The following is a 17,274-nucleotide window of genomic DNA, read 5'->3' on the forward strand; positions in this document are numbered from 1 at the left end:
TCATCATCTTTAAAACATTTTTAAACTTTAAAAATGTGTTTTTTGTCGTGGCTCTTCATTTTAATACTGATTCGGTTTCGGTTATTTGTGTAAAGTTGTTTACGATGAGTCAACGCGATATTGACACAGCACTATTGCCTCAGACTCATTTTTATGAGCAGGTTAATGTGCATTAAGTACACCACAGTTCTGTAAGTGGAAAAATTAATTAATATTTATGTGTGTTTTCTCACAGTTTAGTGCAAACGTTTCCAGCGCAAGTTTGAATCTCTCTCAGTCAGGGGGGAGATTGACTGACAGACGGTCTACTCGCCACCAAACAGTAATCTACACAGAAACCTTTTACAGGTAACGTTACCACATTTATTAATTTATTTATTATGTTGTTTGAGTACACCACAGTTCTGTAAGTGGAAAATTTATTCATATTTATTTGTGTTTTCTCACAGTTTAGCACAAACGTTTCCCGCGCAAGTTTGGATCTTAACCATTGAGGGTGGCTGACTGTTCTCGACCAACCATCATTCACACGCAAAAACTTTAAAGGTACCACATTTATTTATGTTGTGAGTATACCACAGTTCTGTAAGTGGAAAAAGTATTCATATTTTTGTGTTTTCTCACAGATAAGTATGAACGTGCCCAGAGCAGTTTTCGATCTTTACCATTAAGGAGGCTGACTGACTATCCTCTACCACCCGTCATTAACACAAGAAAAACTAAAGAAATGTTACTCCATATGGACCTATTCATTTACTCATTATGCTGTGAGTACACCACAGTTTTATCAGGGAAAAAAATTATATTTGTGTGTTTCTCACTGCTTGGCAAGGACAGATGTGGCCCTGTTAAAATGTCGTTTGGTTTAAGGAACAGCACACTGATTTTGTTTTTAAATATTCCTGTTTGGACAGTCTGTTAAAGTCATAAAGGAATACTTGATATATTTCATAAGTAAAGTGTAAATGTAATATTAGTTTTTAATGTTGTGAATTTGGACTGAACAGCACACTTCTGTTTTATATCTAAACCTTTTTTTAAATAAATGATTGTTCAATAAACTGTGTATTTTATCTTTTCTGTTATCATTTTTTTATACTAATGTTTAAAATGCACCTTTACGCTAAACGATTGGCTACACCAACACAAATATATTGAGTCATATGCACTTATAATTTAAAGTTTACAGTACTTAGATTGAGATATATGTATAAGTTTTAAAACCATAATCAATGAGTGTACCCTGTCAAAGCCAATTTTGTACCCTTTTTGAAGGGTCCATATTTGTACTGTTAAATAAAGGTACAAAATTGTCACCAGAGGTACAAAACTGGTCTCTTAAGGTACAAATCACAAGGGTACAAATTTGTACCCTCTGCCAAGGGTACAAAAACTGTACCCTTGAGGGTACAGCCCCAGTGACAAGCCATTGTACCCCTAAAGGTACAATTATGTCCTTTCTTTTCTGAGAGTGTACTTACAAACATATCATGTGTTTGCTATATTCTGCTACAAGGGTCATCTACTTTCATTTTTTTATACACATTTTTTTCCCTTTGTATACAAGAAACTATGTTTACATTTATTTATTTGTCAGATGCTTTTATACAGCGTATACACTTTATCAGTATGTTTGTTCTCTGGGCAGCGAACCAATGATCTTTTGCGCTTCTACAGAATACTAAACGTGTTGAATGACCAGTTAATAAATTTTGATCTATTTATAGTTTTGTAAATATTTTTTTATGTGACATCCATATTTTTGGATGTCAATAATTACTTGTTTATAAGTTTAACAATAGTCACAGAATTTTTTGTTAATTTTTTCCGTGGCATTCTCACGGATCTCCGCATTTTTCCTTGGCCACGGACTTTCTTTTCCGAAGCGACAATGGTAAGAAAATAGGACAAAACAGTTGAGTAACCAATCCGTGAGAATGCCACAGAAAAGACAGTCCATGGCACAGGGAATATGCAGAGATCCGTGAGAATGCCACGGAAAAATTAGCAAAATAGGAAATTTGTGAAATCAGGTTGGAGGTTGAGTTTATGCCTGTCAGAATTACAAACATTTTATCGTGCTTAGCATTTTAAACATTTCTTTATCGTTAGTGCTGCGCCTTCTATCACTGGACTTTATGGCAAAATCATTATTTAACACATTATTTAACACACCCTGTCATTAATCATCTCTTAGTTATGTTAATGGATGATTAGGCCTAAAACGGAAATGAAAAGAGAGCAAAGAAGCAGCTGTACTGTACGGTAGGTGAGGAGGCAGGAGGGGTTAGAAACTGCTGTATTTAGCAGTTTTAGAGGTCTAGGTGAAAGATTCGGAGCACTAATGAGTTTGTACAGTGAACTTTTGGGGATTCTTAATCCAATCTCTCAGGCACTGGCACATGCTGACACTTTCTTTTGCAATCTATCATTTCTTTCCTACTTGCATCTCTGAAAATCTGGCTGGCGAAACTAGTTTGAAAATGATTGACCATGATCCGCAAGGCATAATAATGACTGTTGGCAGAGATGCTGGACACATCCACGGTAGATAATATTTTACTGCAAAATTGTATAGCATTAAATAAAGTTCATATCTTGAACTTGCACTATTTGTACTGGTTTGATAGCTGACAGACGGTTATGACACACACTTACCCTGCAACTTTACTTCTGATACATAATTCAACCTCATTATGTCTCTTTACATTTAAGCTGTCAAAAAAAAAAAAAAATGCTGACTGAACTGATGGTTTGCTCCAAACTGTAGCGTTAAATAACTTGTCAAGGTGAAATATTAGAAATGCAAAATCAAAATTTGTGTTGCATTTTCTTGGATGGAGTTTTAAAACTATACCTCTTTTTAAAATGTGGAAAGTAACATCACCAAAAAAGCAAATGTTAATGAACGTGTTTGCATAGACTGCATCTTTAACACTCATATCACTATATTAAACCCTCTCTACATTTAGATGATTCTTCCATATAGACACCACAAATCTCTTCCATCTTTAATTAGCATCAAATCATGCAGAAATTTCCCAGCGATGAAATGACCAATCATGATTATGGCCTGCTTTGACTACACTGGAAATAAGCTATTTGGGCTCCAATGTGCATTTGACCCCTTATACTGATGTTTATAGATCTCACCTCTGAATTAGTAAAGAATGTAAGTTTTAGATTTACAAGTTTCTTTCACATCTCATTTGACCTCACTATCAAATTCTCAAGTGAACACAAGACGCCTGTTGATGTAATGTGAAAGACTTCATTAAAATCTCTGTGGGAGTAGATGTTTAGATTGCCAAAAACAAGACACCGAGAAAGAAAGAGAATGTAGGACATTTAATCTAGCCGGATATACCTGAGAAAAACAGAAGTGGGAGAGGTCAAGGTAACAGCAAGAACATTTAAATCGAAAACTATTGGAGCTCATTAATTATAATTTTGTTAAGGTTTTTTTTTGGAGTGTGGCTGCAGTGCACGGCTAGGATGCGCCTCAGTGAAGCGCATCACCCATGGGATAGCAATGATGCCGTCTGTATTGCAACTGTATTCCTGTCAACCTGTGTGCTTGTATTAGAATGCTGCTGTCATATATTTGCATTATAATTGCCTGCAAGGCCGCATTAATCTGGCTATATTTAGATGGCATTTTATTTGTTTAAGCATATAAGTGCATGTATTTGAATTTTTGTTTGGCGAGGGATAGAGTGGCAAAAAACATCTTTAAGTTAAAAAAATAAGAAGAAAAGAAGAAAAACTAAAAAGAAAGTGCTCTTTTTCGTATCCCAATGGCATGACAAAACGTAAATGATGTATGTCAAAGACAAAACTCAGCATTTAATAGCCATCATATTACCGTATAGTCCAGCCATGAGTAACCCACTTCTAGCCATAATAAACTTAAATTTGTTGCCAAAATTTCTTGTGAGATATGATTATGGGTTTGATATTCCATCATTTAAGCCAACAGTGATTACACAATGTTTGGTGTAATTTATTTTATTTTTGACCGGTTAGACATCTATTACATTTTAGCTGACACCACAAATTTTTCCTTGTTTTAGACTAGACATTTGGGCTGTTTGGACGGCTATTAGATGCCTATTTTACACAAAATTGCTTGCTGGGAAGGAGTCCAAACATGTTATGGCCCTTTTTTACCATTCTTATTACACAAATGGGAACTGGAGATAAAAAAATAGACCAAAATTGATAGTTATTCAAAATAATAATTCACTTCAATGAGCTTCGAAATGCTACCTGCAGATCATTGAGTTGACTGAGAGTTGAACTGAGTAGTGGTTCGTTTTCCAAAAGCATTAGTTCACTGTGGTTGTTTGTTACATCATTACAGCATACAGTAGTTGGACAGTTGGGGTGTTTCCTGGAACAATCGTTCCACAGACATTCACATAGTTTCTTGTTAGTTCGATATGTAGATTTACCAGGGGCGTAGGATACACGGGGGACATGTCCTGCCCACTTTTTAATAAAAAGTTGTGTTCATGACATGTTGAAGATTTTATAAGACAAGATGGTCTATGATGTTCACGTTTCCATGGCAATCATTCACTCACTTGTCATGTCATCATTACACGCCCTAGCTCGCATCTGCGGTCCTGTGCACTATCCGCCAATCATAGAGGTTTTTCAAAGTGGCAAAAAACTCTTCAGTCCTCTTTTACAAAAAGTCACGCAGTGTAATGTTGGCATGTGGTATCAGAATTGTGTTGCACATTGTTCAGTTACTCTGCCTGTTGCTCTTGTTGAATAATTATGAGGTGAAAATAGCTGCTTGGACAAATGTTCACTTACTTTCTGTGTATTTTCCTTGACTCTTTTATAGACGGTTTTAGCAGTAACAACATAAACAAGCGGCTTTCGTGGTCAACACGTAACGTCCGGTAAACTCTGCTAAGAATAAATAAAAACAAACTCCTTTTAAAGTAGTTTATTTATATAACAAGCAAAAAAACAACACACAGATTACCTAGGAAAGCAAAACATTTGTTATTTTCGATGAGGTATTTGTTCAAGAGTTCAGTTTAGCAACTAGTCAGACAATTAAAAAACCTGAAACCGGAAATAAAGTTCTGAGTAGACGCGTTAAGTTAATCACGTCACCGCATGTGTGTCCAAAGAAAAAGTCTATAATGTCTGTTGTTTTAAAAAATATGTTATAAAAACCCTTCAAATAAGAATAGTAAAGCTGACAAGCTGGGCCATATTGCATGCATATCACAAGTGATACATCTGCGATAATTAATGCGAAATTAAGTTTACGATTGTCAGTGACCTACAGCTTTGTGTAGTAAATGCTGCTTCTTTTAAAAGTGATGGAGGCGATTTACTACTTATCAAGGAACCGGCTTTACTGAGGAGATGCACATGACAATCACATGCAATTTATCATGCAGCCCTAGTGCTCTTTCATCATTTCACTAATTTTAAGATTAAAAATTTGTGTATTATAATATTATATTAGTATATTATAATTTATGTGTTGTCAAGAATGAGCAAGAAAAAGACAGCCTAGGTGTGTCAGGGCAGAATCAGGATGACACACAAGAAAAATAAACTTAACAGGTGAGAACAGATGTGGCTTTTAACACCTGGCTGCTATTGCAGTTTTTACATTGTATAAAATCTATTAATACACAAGTGTTTGTAAGATTATATATGGATGTATCATAAGAAATGGAATTAGTATGATGAACAACTTCTTAGCTATCATTTATTAGCTTGAATATTGGCTGTTTATAAGTAGACTACTTAGAAAGCACATTAATTAAATTAAATTAAATACAAAAAATCATGCTTTTGAGCGATCAGGCAAGCAACATGCAGTACATTATATCTATTCCAAATCATTTCCAGTTAATGTCTTTTATTTTATCGAGAAAATAAAGTGTGCATGTGTGTACATAGTCGCCTGGAGGAACCAGGAGTGATGTTAACGGATGTTTCAGATGTTTGTTATTTGCAGCAATAATCTGACATTAAAGTGACACTTTAGTTTTTCAACCTTCATAATATATTTTTAAGACCCTTGTGATGGTACATTAAATTAAAATAGGTTGAATGACATGTCTACCATAGCCTGACGGGGTCTGTATCGCTTTTACTCGTAATTGGGGTTTGGGGTAGTAACCTGAGCACAAAAAAGAACTACAAAAATCTGCTTTACTGCTTACGTCACTTTCTCCACTTCCTCAAATTCAGACGTGAGAACGCAACAATTTATTTTCCGATGTTTTCGTCATTGCCGAAGCAGCAACTAAGAAAAAGAAAGCCAAGGTTTTGTCAGACCAGAAAGAGAAAACGGAAGAGTGACAGAATAAAAGGAAGGACGAGGATCAATACTGGGCCAGCGTTAACTACAGAAGAAGGAGGGGTTCCTGACCAATGCTGACTTGGCCGTCATGCTTTTGGACTAGTAAGTAATGTTATATTGCTTGCATACTGTATATAAGTCCTGTCTGGCACCCGTTTTTTTGAACGTGAATTTTATTGGCGGCTACCTGGAGAGTCTAGAGAGAGACTTATATTACGTGACCCTGTCTGACCTACAACATGCGCGATCTAGGTTCGATTCCCCTTTAAGACATTAAAAATTAAAAACTTTAACCAAGCGACCACTGTTACAACTGGCTTATAAACGTGAGCTATATGCAATCTTTTGGCGTTTAAAAAAAATAAAACCCATGAAATTATATTCATATGACATGCTGGAAGGAACACATTGTGACCTAAAGAGTTGTCTTCTTTTCCTTTGCGACAGTGCTGTGGCGCTTGTAGTCTCTAGGGGTGCTAGACGTAGAAAATACTAGCACCCCCTAGTGGCCAAAAAGTTCTGTGGTTTGCCTTTAATTCGATCTGGAATGGATAAATTACTAGACATTATTACTTTAACATTTATGTGATATTAATAGCCTAATCTCACAAGAATTTTTATGAGTTTTCTTATTTGTATGAATTCTTATGAAGTTAATCGTGCACGCACGCACACACGCACGCAAACTGCTGTACTTTCAGGGACAATTCCTGTAAGCTGCAGGAAGAGTTTGTTCTCAGAACTGCTCAAAGTGGCTGCACAAATCCAGCTTGGCACATCCAACATGTACGGGACACAGCAGCTATGGCCATGTCCACAATCAAAATGCGTGATAAAACATTTAAAAGCTACTTCCTCTAACCTTTGCAAGACTGACAATTTATTTAGTAGGCTGTTTAAAATTCTGCAAAGCAACAGCAGGAGTCCAGGTGCTTAATAAAAGTTGTGCAGGTGGAGGAGTTCGTCTGAGGGCATTTCATGCAGTAAAGGAAGCTAGAATAAACCATATATCACAGTCCGTGAGCTAAAATCTCCCCACATGCTAAGAATCCAGCACTTATTTTATTGTGAGTTTCAATTAGTCAATTTCAGTGGTGCACCATTACCATCATCAAACCGAACTGGAAAAATTATGGGTTTCATTATCCCTTCACCCTCCTTTTGCCCCAAATCTGCCATTGGTCGGGGAAATTCGCACCAGCCAAAGTAGTTGTGTCGGGAAGGTTGGCAAGCTCAAAGAAAAGATGTTTTGATTCTGCCACAGAGCTGTGATGTTTACTCTTTTTCTCTGGCATACGAATAGCTAGTTGTCTCTGCATATTAAGATGGAAATAATAACAACTGTGTTTGCTAGCATAAATGAAATAAAAATCATTTCATGGGTTGTTTTTATCAGATTTACCGGATGCTCACAGGTGTCCAATGCCATAGTAACTGAAAAACAACATAGTGGTAGAAAACTCATCCCAAATAATTCAGTTTAAACAGCAGAGGCGAGATTTGGATGCTTATCAAGATGCCGCAAAGCATAGGGATTGAACATACACCCCCTCCCCACACACACAAACAAATATTAAACCTTCAATTATGACACGATTATTTCTAAATTGCAGTACACTGAATGTCCCTATTGAGGGTTCTTAAATTGTATTTTAAAGCTGTCTGGGTCAGCAGTCGCTTCTCATATGCACCTCACAGGTCATCACCATTCTCCCTTTGCTCTCTAAATCTTCTCCTCCATCACTATAAATGAAACCAATCCTCCCTTTTGCATCTGTGATCTGTCTTTGACTCCCTGACCCCACCTCCACCCATAATGAGGATCGGGACTCTCTATTGAAAATGCACTGGGACTGTAAACACATCACAAATGCATAATTTTGTTTACGCAGCTACCCTCATATTTTTCCTGCCCCAAGTTTTTGTTTGCTGTGACACCAATGTGACTGGTGGGCTATTATAAATTCCGAACAAAACCCTATTGAGAGATCTCACAAAAAATCCAGCACCTTTCTGTGTCACCAGATAATTACAACGCAAACCCAATTCTGCCTTTTCATCTGCGTGGCGATTGGTGGTATAAGGGGGCTAATTAGCATGCGACAACACGCCATTCAACCGAAATTTGTTTTTAACAATTGGCCTCGGTGTGCACGGCCCTCCCAGAGGCACTTATGTTATTAATGAAACAAAACTGAATTCAAAGAGGTACACATGTCAGACAGCGATTTTCGGCCACCGCAGTCGCCGCTCTGGAGAGACCACATAAAAGACAATTATGACTCGGAGTTAACCGGGAATATTGGAAAAGCAAAAGTTAGCATAACATTAATGCCCTTTGATTTGATTTGCATCAGACGTGCACCTTTCGAGATCCTTCATATTCTAGTGTGTATTTCATGTCTTTAAAAAGATGAGCCGTGTTGATGGACTTTTAATTACCAATGAAGCTTTTCCTTTCGGAGTTCACACGACCGAATGCTGGAATAATCAGTTCATTTGGGTCCCCTATTACTTTTTAATCTAAGCGAGAAGAGCAAATCATTGAGCTGAGCGAGTGAATGAGTTTAGTAAACTGCGGTGTCGTGGGAGAGTTTGTGTTGTCGCAATTATGCTTGTCAGTAGTAACTGAGGAGTGAAATTTAAAGAGGTGAAAACAACAACAGCATTTTAAGGTCACCAGGCCTGAATGTTTTATCGTATGTTTAACACACAGAGTGAATTCGCAAAACACTTTTGAATGTTGTATCTTAACGCAAAACCTTACTTACCACTTACTGCACCAAGCATAAAGTCACTGGAATACGTTTTAGCTCAAGCTTGATCCCTTTCTCCATATATTTGGTTAAGGGGTCTGGATTGCAGTGCTACTACGTATTTTACAAAACACACATTTTTAAAAATAAAGGCGCTTAAAGGGTTCTCATTCGAAGGTTTTTAAAGGTAAGCAAAAGCAAAAACTTTTGGAGAAACAAAAGGTAGCATAACATTAATGCTCTTTGACCTGCAAGATGAGCAATTACAGAAAGCAAAGTCGAGCAGATTTTCGAGGCACGTTTGTGTCCCTTTACCTCATCTGCATAATTCATAGGTGCCTTAAATGTCTATATATGTTTAAAAATGATATTACTTTTTTAATTGCTTTAGTAAATACATTGACATGAGACTGCCCTTTAAATTATCCCATTTATTTTTGTTCACATTAAAGCTCCTTGTTTACCATTTTATCACTGCATAAATAAGAATACATTATTTTCCAACGTTCCCTCGTTTTCTAAATATGAATACCTCACAGATTATTTATTTACTGCCAGTGTACCTAACCAAACAAATTACATGACAGTAAATCCTTCAAAATAAATGAAAGGAAGAAAGGAATGTGTGCACGCGCACAGTAAATGTATATCAGAAAGGCTCATCAGCTCAAGACCTCACAAGGATTTATTTGAACTCCATCTCATCCTGACTTGAAGTCCCAGTGACACTTCTAGATAATAAGCGTTAAGATGTTTCTTAAAGATGTGTGATTTTTCTTCTCTCTCTCTGAGCTGTAAGGATTAGGTTGTGCACTAACAGATCTTGTCGCTCTTTTTAAATGGGGCGTCTGAAGGGCTCTTAAACCTTGGAAGCTTTGATGAAATAATGTAATCCAAACCCCTTGACACAATGATAGACCACGACTGCGGCTATGAGCTCTGTTTTGACTTCCACTTGGACATTTTCACAACAAAACACTTGAGTTCAGTAAATGTTAGACTTTACTGTAATTCAATAACGCTTTAATTAAAGTATTCACAGAACTCCATGTAATATTTTCCTTTACAAATGACCGCCAATTAGCTGTTTAAAACACTTAAACTAAGGCTTATTTATTAAAAGAAATGTGTTTAGCTCAAATAACACTTGATGTGTATTTATTTACCAAATATATTATCTGTTGGTATTCCTGTTTATTACTTTACCTGATGGGAACGTTTTAAAGCTAGTTATCTCCAGTGGAACTGCAGGGAAAAGGATGTGTTAACAGTACTGATTGGTTGATTGCACCTATAGAACATGCACAATCCAAAACACTTTTTAATGTCTATATTTTTTATTAGATAAATTACAGTAAGCATTTGGGTTTTTATATTCCAAAAGTTTTGTAATTGATTATCAAAATGACTAAACTCCCCCCACAGGAATACGTCAGCTCAAACGGATCTTCTAAACTAAGCTGCTGTCGAATCACAAAACACTAGAGAAACTACACAATCAGGACTTGGTACGTATTTCTGAAGGAGGGACTTCATTAGGGCTGTAACGATTAATCGTGCAAATGCGCATTTTCTCAATGAATGAATTTTAATGAATTACTGTGAAATCCCGGTACATCCCAAAGCCAGGGGGCGCTCTCGAGCAGAAACACCCTTTGTGCCACGGATGTCTACAGGAATATTTATATCAATGTTCTTCAAATTGTTTCAGGTATTTTCATGATAATAAGATAATATTTTCATGATTGTTTAACGAGTGTTGCTTTTTTAAATGCATTTTATAACCGACTCTAACTCATAATGATTATAGATTGATAACGACTTCATACTGACCAAATGCCGTCGTACACACACAAGCTGTGCATGAAACACAGAATCGCAGCCTTGCGGTTCAGAATCGATTTCAGACAAGCATTTTTAATTGGACACACGATTTATTGTTACAACCCTAGACTTCATAGAACAAGGAAGACATCAGCCCGTTTTTTTACTTGTAAAACATGAACACATGTTATATTGCGCACTGTAAACACAATCAAAGCTTCAAAAACACAGGAAGAACGGGACCTTTAATATTAATTTTCACTGACAAAAGTGAAAATGTTGTGTGCCTGCAAAGTGGTGTTGTTATGAAATGTAACAACAGCACATGATAAAGCTAAACAGCCAAACCCTAGTCTCGCATAACCAGACCTTCAGACTGACAACAGAAAGCCTGAAGTCCATAGCAGCTTTCATTGACCAAGGACGCCCCGGTCACAGTTCATTTAATAGACGAGCTGTTCAAGCACACGACACACATGGACACCATAATCCCTGTAGAATCAGATTTTACTGCTGAAGTGTTTGCAATTTTGTGTGCACCATCTGAAGCTGAGACTAGCCGTATACCCTTACCCTAAGGTTTAGCTCGCACCATAGCAAAGTTCTTTAAAGAAGTTGCGCCACTAGGCAGCCATACTTGCAACGCTTCTGGACTGTCATTTCAGTCATACAAAACTAAAGTCCCGTCTTCAGAATTTGAATATTTAAAAGACTGATATCTCTTAAAGGGGACATGTCATGAAAATCTGACTTTTTCCATGTTTAAGTGCTATAATTGGGTCCCCAGTGCTTCTATCAACTTAGAAAATGTGAAAAAGACCAACCTACTAACTTAGTTTTGGTAAACTATTCTCTCCAGGCATGTGAAAAAATAGGTCATTGAAATTTGTCTCCCCTTGTGATGTCAGAAGGGGATAATACTGCCTCTAAATCTGCACTATTTAATCACAGCATTTAGTGCAGAGATCAACTCATTTGCATTTAAAAGGACACACCCAAAACGTCACATTTTTGCTCACACCTACAAAGTGGCAATTTTAATATGCTATAATAAATTATCTATATGATATTTTGAGCTAGAACTCACATATGCACTCTGTGGACACCAAACATCTTAAAAAAGTCTTGTGAAATATCCCCTTTAAATCGTGTTTTCTCAAATTACAATTAAGCAATATATTTCCCACAAACAATTAAACCTGACATCAACTGTACCATATATTTTGTTTCTCAAGCTTAAATTGCACTAAAATTACCTTTATTCCAAGGGTTTGAATCATTTCATGCGACTGTATAGAGCCACTTCCCCAGAGAACCATCAATCGTCTTTATCGATTGATAAATGGTTCTTTAAACTGGAAGGTGTTACTTTTGTTTGTCATGTTGAGCGTTCAATTTGACCCCATTCATAGTAATAGCAGTGCTCTTATTATATCCATTATCTTTGACCAGGTGCAATGTAGGGTATAGTCGGGCTGGAGTTATGTAGTGTAAGTGTTGTAAATTTCAAGACTATGAAAAACAGCCACCAGATATAGTAAAAAAGCTACATGTAGTACTGACATACACCAGCAAGCAATTTTGGCTACCACAAGGTAAAATTTGGGCTGTCAGTGAAAGTCTAATAGGTGTTTAACCTTCGCTTACATGGTGAAATATAGTACGTCTCCAAGTTATTTTGGCAAAAACGGCCTGATTAAGTGGGTTACTCATAGTTGGACCAATTGGGGCTATAGTTAGCCGTCATTTCACTGTCTCGGTATTTGCTTGCCGGGACAGTAGGGTGCTTTTTAGTTGCTCCTACAGTAGTTCTAATTTATAAATGACTTGATACATTCCTGAAGGTCTTTGAAAGTCGGTTATCCGAGCTGCCAGCCACTTACCTGTAACATCAATGAAAAACAACTGATGCCAACTTTAGCTAAAGCACTTAAATTATCGTAGGGACAACCAAATTAATCGAGTTTAAAGGCTCATTAAGAGTTTTATTGATTCTGCTGTAAGTCAAGTAAACACAGCTTAAAGCCGTTTTAGAAGGGGTTTTATGTTGTACAATTAGCTTTTGTGGTGAAATGGAGAATAAGCCAGGAAGGCATGGCCAATAGAACTTGATGTGTATGCAGATTATAACACACAGGAGGACATAACTAACACTAAGTAGGACACAAAAAAAATTAATAAAAAAATGGTAGTAGAGTACACAAAAGGTCATGTATTCGAACCCAGGGAAGACACATCCAGATCAAAACATTTATCTTGTAATGCATTGTAAATTGAATTTTGCGTCCGCCAAAGGTGTACATGTAAAGACAATTTTTTTATGTGAAATATCTGAACCATGTATGAACCATACTCTACATTAACAGGACAACCACAACTAACATGCAGTGTGGATTTACTGGAGTCTGATGGTGGCTAACATGTGACAGCTTGGGGCCAGTATGGTCATATTAAGGTAGCAACAGTACTGGTTTCACACGTTTTTAGAGACAAAGAGGTCTATTGTGATGATATGAGAACTTGACATGTGAGTAATTTTGCCTCTAGAGCTGTTAACCTTAGATTTGGCTGGATTTACATTGTTCATTGAAGTACACTCTAAAAAAATGCAGTTTTTTTAAACCCAGCGTAAGCGTTGGGACAAAAAGGGATGAAATTACGAAATGAGGGACGTTAAATTACAACCCATTTTGCAGTGTAGGATGTCACTGAATCAAACATAGGAGACATGGAATTCTTCTAGGTCAACAAACTATCAAAGATATTACATAAAAACAGTATTCAATCATTAAACTTACCTTAAAATATACATTGTGTTATTTTTATGATCAATGGGTAAAAAATGGTATAAAACAATTATGGATTCATTAAAGCGCTAATAAAATTTTTTGTCATGAATTTGACAGCTTGGTAATGAAGCAGAATAGGAAATACTGACGTGAAGGAGGATGAGGTTGTAGACATGCATGGCCTTATCACATACATATGAAAACACATCAAGAACACAAACAGGTGCATACGTGTGCAACATACATACACATGCACAAACACAAGCGTGCTGCTTTCAAACAGCATCAATCATCACTAGAAATCAATGCATCGCATGACTCATTTTTTATTTCATGATGCTTAAAAATGAAACAGTTTGCTTTTTATCAGACATAGAAGTGAGATGTGCAAAATCAGCCGGTTTTAAATGCAAAACATGACATGCTGTCAGGAAATCAGATTATTTTCCTCCTAAACAATTTCACTATATGCAAATAACATAGTGACAAAAGTACGCATGTGGCTTCTAGCAAGCAAGCGCACATTTGAACAAGTGCACTTACTACAGTGTCTTAAATGCAATGGGAGGAGACAACACCCAAATTTCTGTCATAGGAATACACACACTTTATAGATGAGAGACACTTGCAATATCCAAAAACCGTATCGTACTTTCTTCTTGTACTATGAATATGAAGTGCGTTCTTCATAGGATTGCCTGTAAATCAGAGTTTGTGTTTGAAAATGAGATGAAATCAAAATTCACAATTTTTTGTTAAGGGCGTCACGAAAAGAACGAAACTCATATACTTTTAAATTAGTTTTGTTAATATGCTAATTATTTAAATTAAACATATTTCGAGTAGGTCTATGTAATTAATTCATTTTTCTGCATACACAAAAGTGTTGCAGTTGCATGTAGAGTTTTTTGTGTGGCGTCCCACAAAGGCAAACTGACTGTATAACGTAACAAAGAGGCTGTTTACACTTGGCATTAACATGCGTTTCTGTCGATCGGATCACAAGTGGACCACTTTTGACCACTTTCAACCACATCCAGAGGTAGTCAAAACCACTTTCGATCGGATCGCTTTGGAGTTGCGGAACGCAAATGTGGTTGAATGTGTTCGAACAGCCACACGCAACCGCCTTCTCTCCGCTCATTTATCTAATCTGAGGTATTAAACACAAGTTTTACGTCTTTTTTTGACTTCTGTCGTGAACATACGGTGAACAGCGCTATTTTTAGCCTTTCATTGATAAAACTACTGCGGGTGTTCTCCGTAGTTTCGTTTTGAAAGCGTGAAAGTTGCGCGATCCTATTTCATCAATTGCGCTAAAAATTCAGAGAAAGCTCCAACATATAAACGTCCATATAAACTCATAATTACTCCCGCTCGCGTTTGAATGACAGCAGAGAGACTCGCCCACCGTCTCACAGACCACCCCCTCACAGTATTCAGGACAGAAGCGGTCGAAAGTGGACAAAAGAGACGGATTTAAATACCAGGTGTAAACGTCATGTGTCTCTCTCGTCCACTTGTGATCCGATCGATGAAAACACATCTTAATACCAAGTGTAAACAGCCCCATAGATACATAGATATTAGAGCCCGACCGATTTATCGTTTTGCCGATTTTATCGGCCGATATGAGCATGTCGCAGATATATCTGTATCGGCGTATAAGCCGCAGATATGCGCCGATATGAACGTTTGTTACAGAACACATTAAATGCATTTGAAAGATGTAAGTACTTGTTTGTCCAGCAGAGTGCGCCATACTGGTTGCTAATGGCGACCCAGATCACTCACTGTAGTGACACCAGCCAATCCCCCACCCCTTTCACTTCAGTTCAGTCAGTCTCTCAGTTCAGGTGGCATTGAAGCAGTCACGCAGTGTCTTCTTCACAACATTTTTACACCTGGTATTAAGACGCGCTTTGGTCGATTGGATTATAAATGGACAAGAGAGACGCATTCCCGCTTACATTTGGTGTTTTTAATCCGTCTCTTTGTCGACTTGCGAGTTAAAACGCAAGCGGGAGAAATGACGCGAGACGGAGAAATGACACGTTTAAACTACGCGCAGCCGTGCACTTATATATCACTATATGAGATTACTGCTGCTTGTGTTGTTAGTTAGCAATTGATTCAATAAGCTCGCGCAACTCTACACCCTTGCTAAATAAAAGAGGCGGAGCGAAGACGCTTTATTTTTATAAAAGTCTAAAGTTTGCACGGAACCCTGGGTTTGTGTTATAAAAACGTTGTGCACAACATTAAACATAGCGTACATTAGTATGTGCTCCGTCAAGCATTGTCTTCGTAACTGTGAGTGGCTAACTAATTTGTGAAGAACACAACTTACTGTAAAGCTAATATTAATCAATGACTTCATAAGTTTCTCTTTATAACGCTATTCTCGTCAAAACTGCAAATGATGCAAGTTTTATGTATTTTGTTCTCTTTGTGTTTTAAAGTTATTTATAATAAGTCAAGTTTACTGTTTAGTGCACTGATATCCAACTAATTTTGGATAATAAAGTTTATTGTTAACTTCTTGCCTATAGTACATATCTTTGTCACATCAATATAAGTGTTGGATCACCACATTTGTGAGTGATCACCACATATGTGAGTGATCATTGCATTGCATTGTATTTATTCATATACAGTATATTATGTTAAAGTATATAGTGTATTCTATGTACAGTACTTTAGTATAATAGTAGTATATACTGAACTATAATATACACATAAAGAATATCGGCCGATATATCGTTATCGGTCTTTCTTTACTCCCTAATATCTGTATCGGCATCGGCCCGAAAAAACGCATATCGGTCGGGCTCTAATAGATATAGATAGTAGAAGAACACTATTAAAATACATGTGAAATTTTGGAAGTTTTGTGATTCAAGGCACATACATAAAGTTAAGCAATATATCATCCATGTGCATTTCCAGTTAGCATAAAGTAATGCTGCATAATTGATGGGAAAATTTTGGATCACCTTGCAATAAGCACCCTTTTTCAAAACGAGTGATTTTTGGTCTGATTGCCGCATGTCTGGCTTACAGACAAAACTCCTCTACAGACTCCAAATTATGTGCCAGTTTCTCTGCTATGCAAGTCAAGGTGTTGCTTCCCAACATCTGGTGCATTGGCTATGAATGATGGATATTCTGCCCTAGCAAGGGCGGAATTTGTTTTGCTAACAAGCACGTCTGTGTAAATGAATTCAATTAGCCCAGTGCTTGTTTGATAGAGTCCCTTTGATTGACCAAGCACATCACTGTACCTAAAAACTCAAAATGTTGCCAGTGTTTCCTGCAGAATATCTGAAATATGTTAGTAGACTTTTTTCCATGGAAAGATGAAGGAAAGCAAAAAGTTGAGTGATGGATTCTTTCTCTGCCAGGCGAAACCGAGGGAATCAAACATCAAACCCCGTCAACAAGGCACCTTTTCCAAGTCACTGATTACAGCTGCTCTTCCATCTGTGCCGGGTTTGAAGACTGTGACTCGCATATGTGTGTGTGTGTGTGAGTGCGTTAGTGTGTATGTAAGCCCAATCAG

General features: G+C 37.1%; 1 long non-coding RNA gene across 1 annotated transcript; it reads left to right on the plus strand.

Moving 5' to 3' along the window:
- Positions 1-213: 213 nt before the first annotated feature.
- LOC135778916 (uncharacterized) lies at positions 214-1,473 on the plus strand. Its single transcript, XR_010544653.2, has 3 exons — positions 214-348; positions 450-546; positions 627-1,473. It is a non-coding gene; the product is annotated as an uncharacterized lncRNA (long non-coding RNA).
- Positions 1,474-17,274: the final 15,801 nt, after the last annotated feature.

This window comes from Paramisgurnus dabryanus, chromosome 2 (genome assembly GCF_030506205.2).
Source record: "Paramisgurnus dabryanus chromosome 2, PD_genome_1.1, whole genome shotgun sequence".
Lineage (NCBI taxonomy): Eukaryota > Metazoa > Chordata > Actinopteri > Cypriniformes > Cobitidae > Paramisgurnus > Paramisgurnus dabryanus.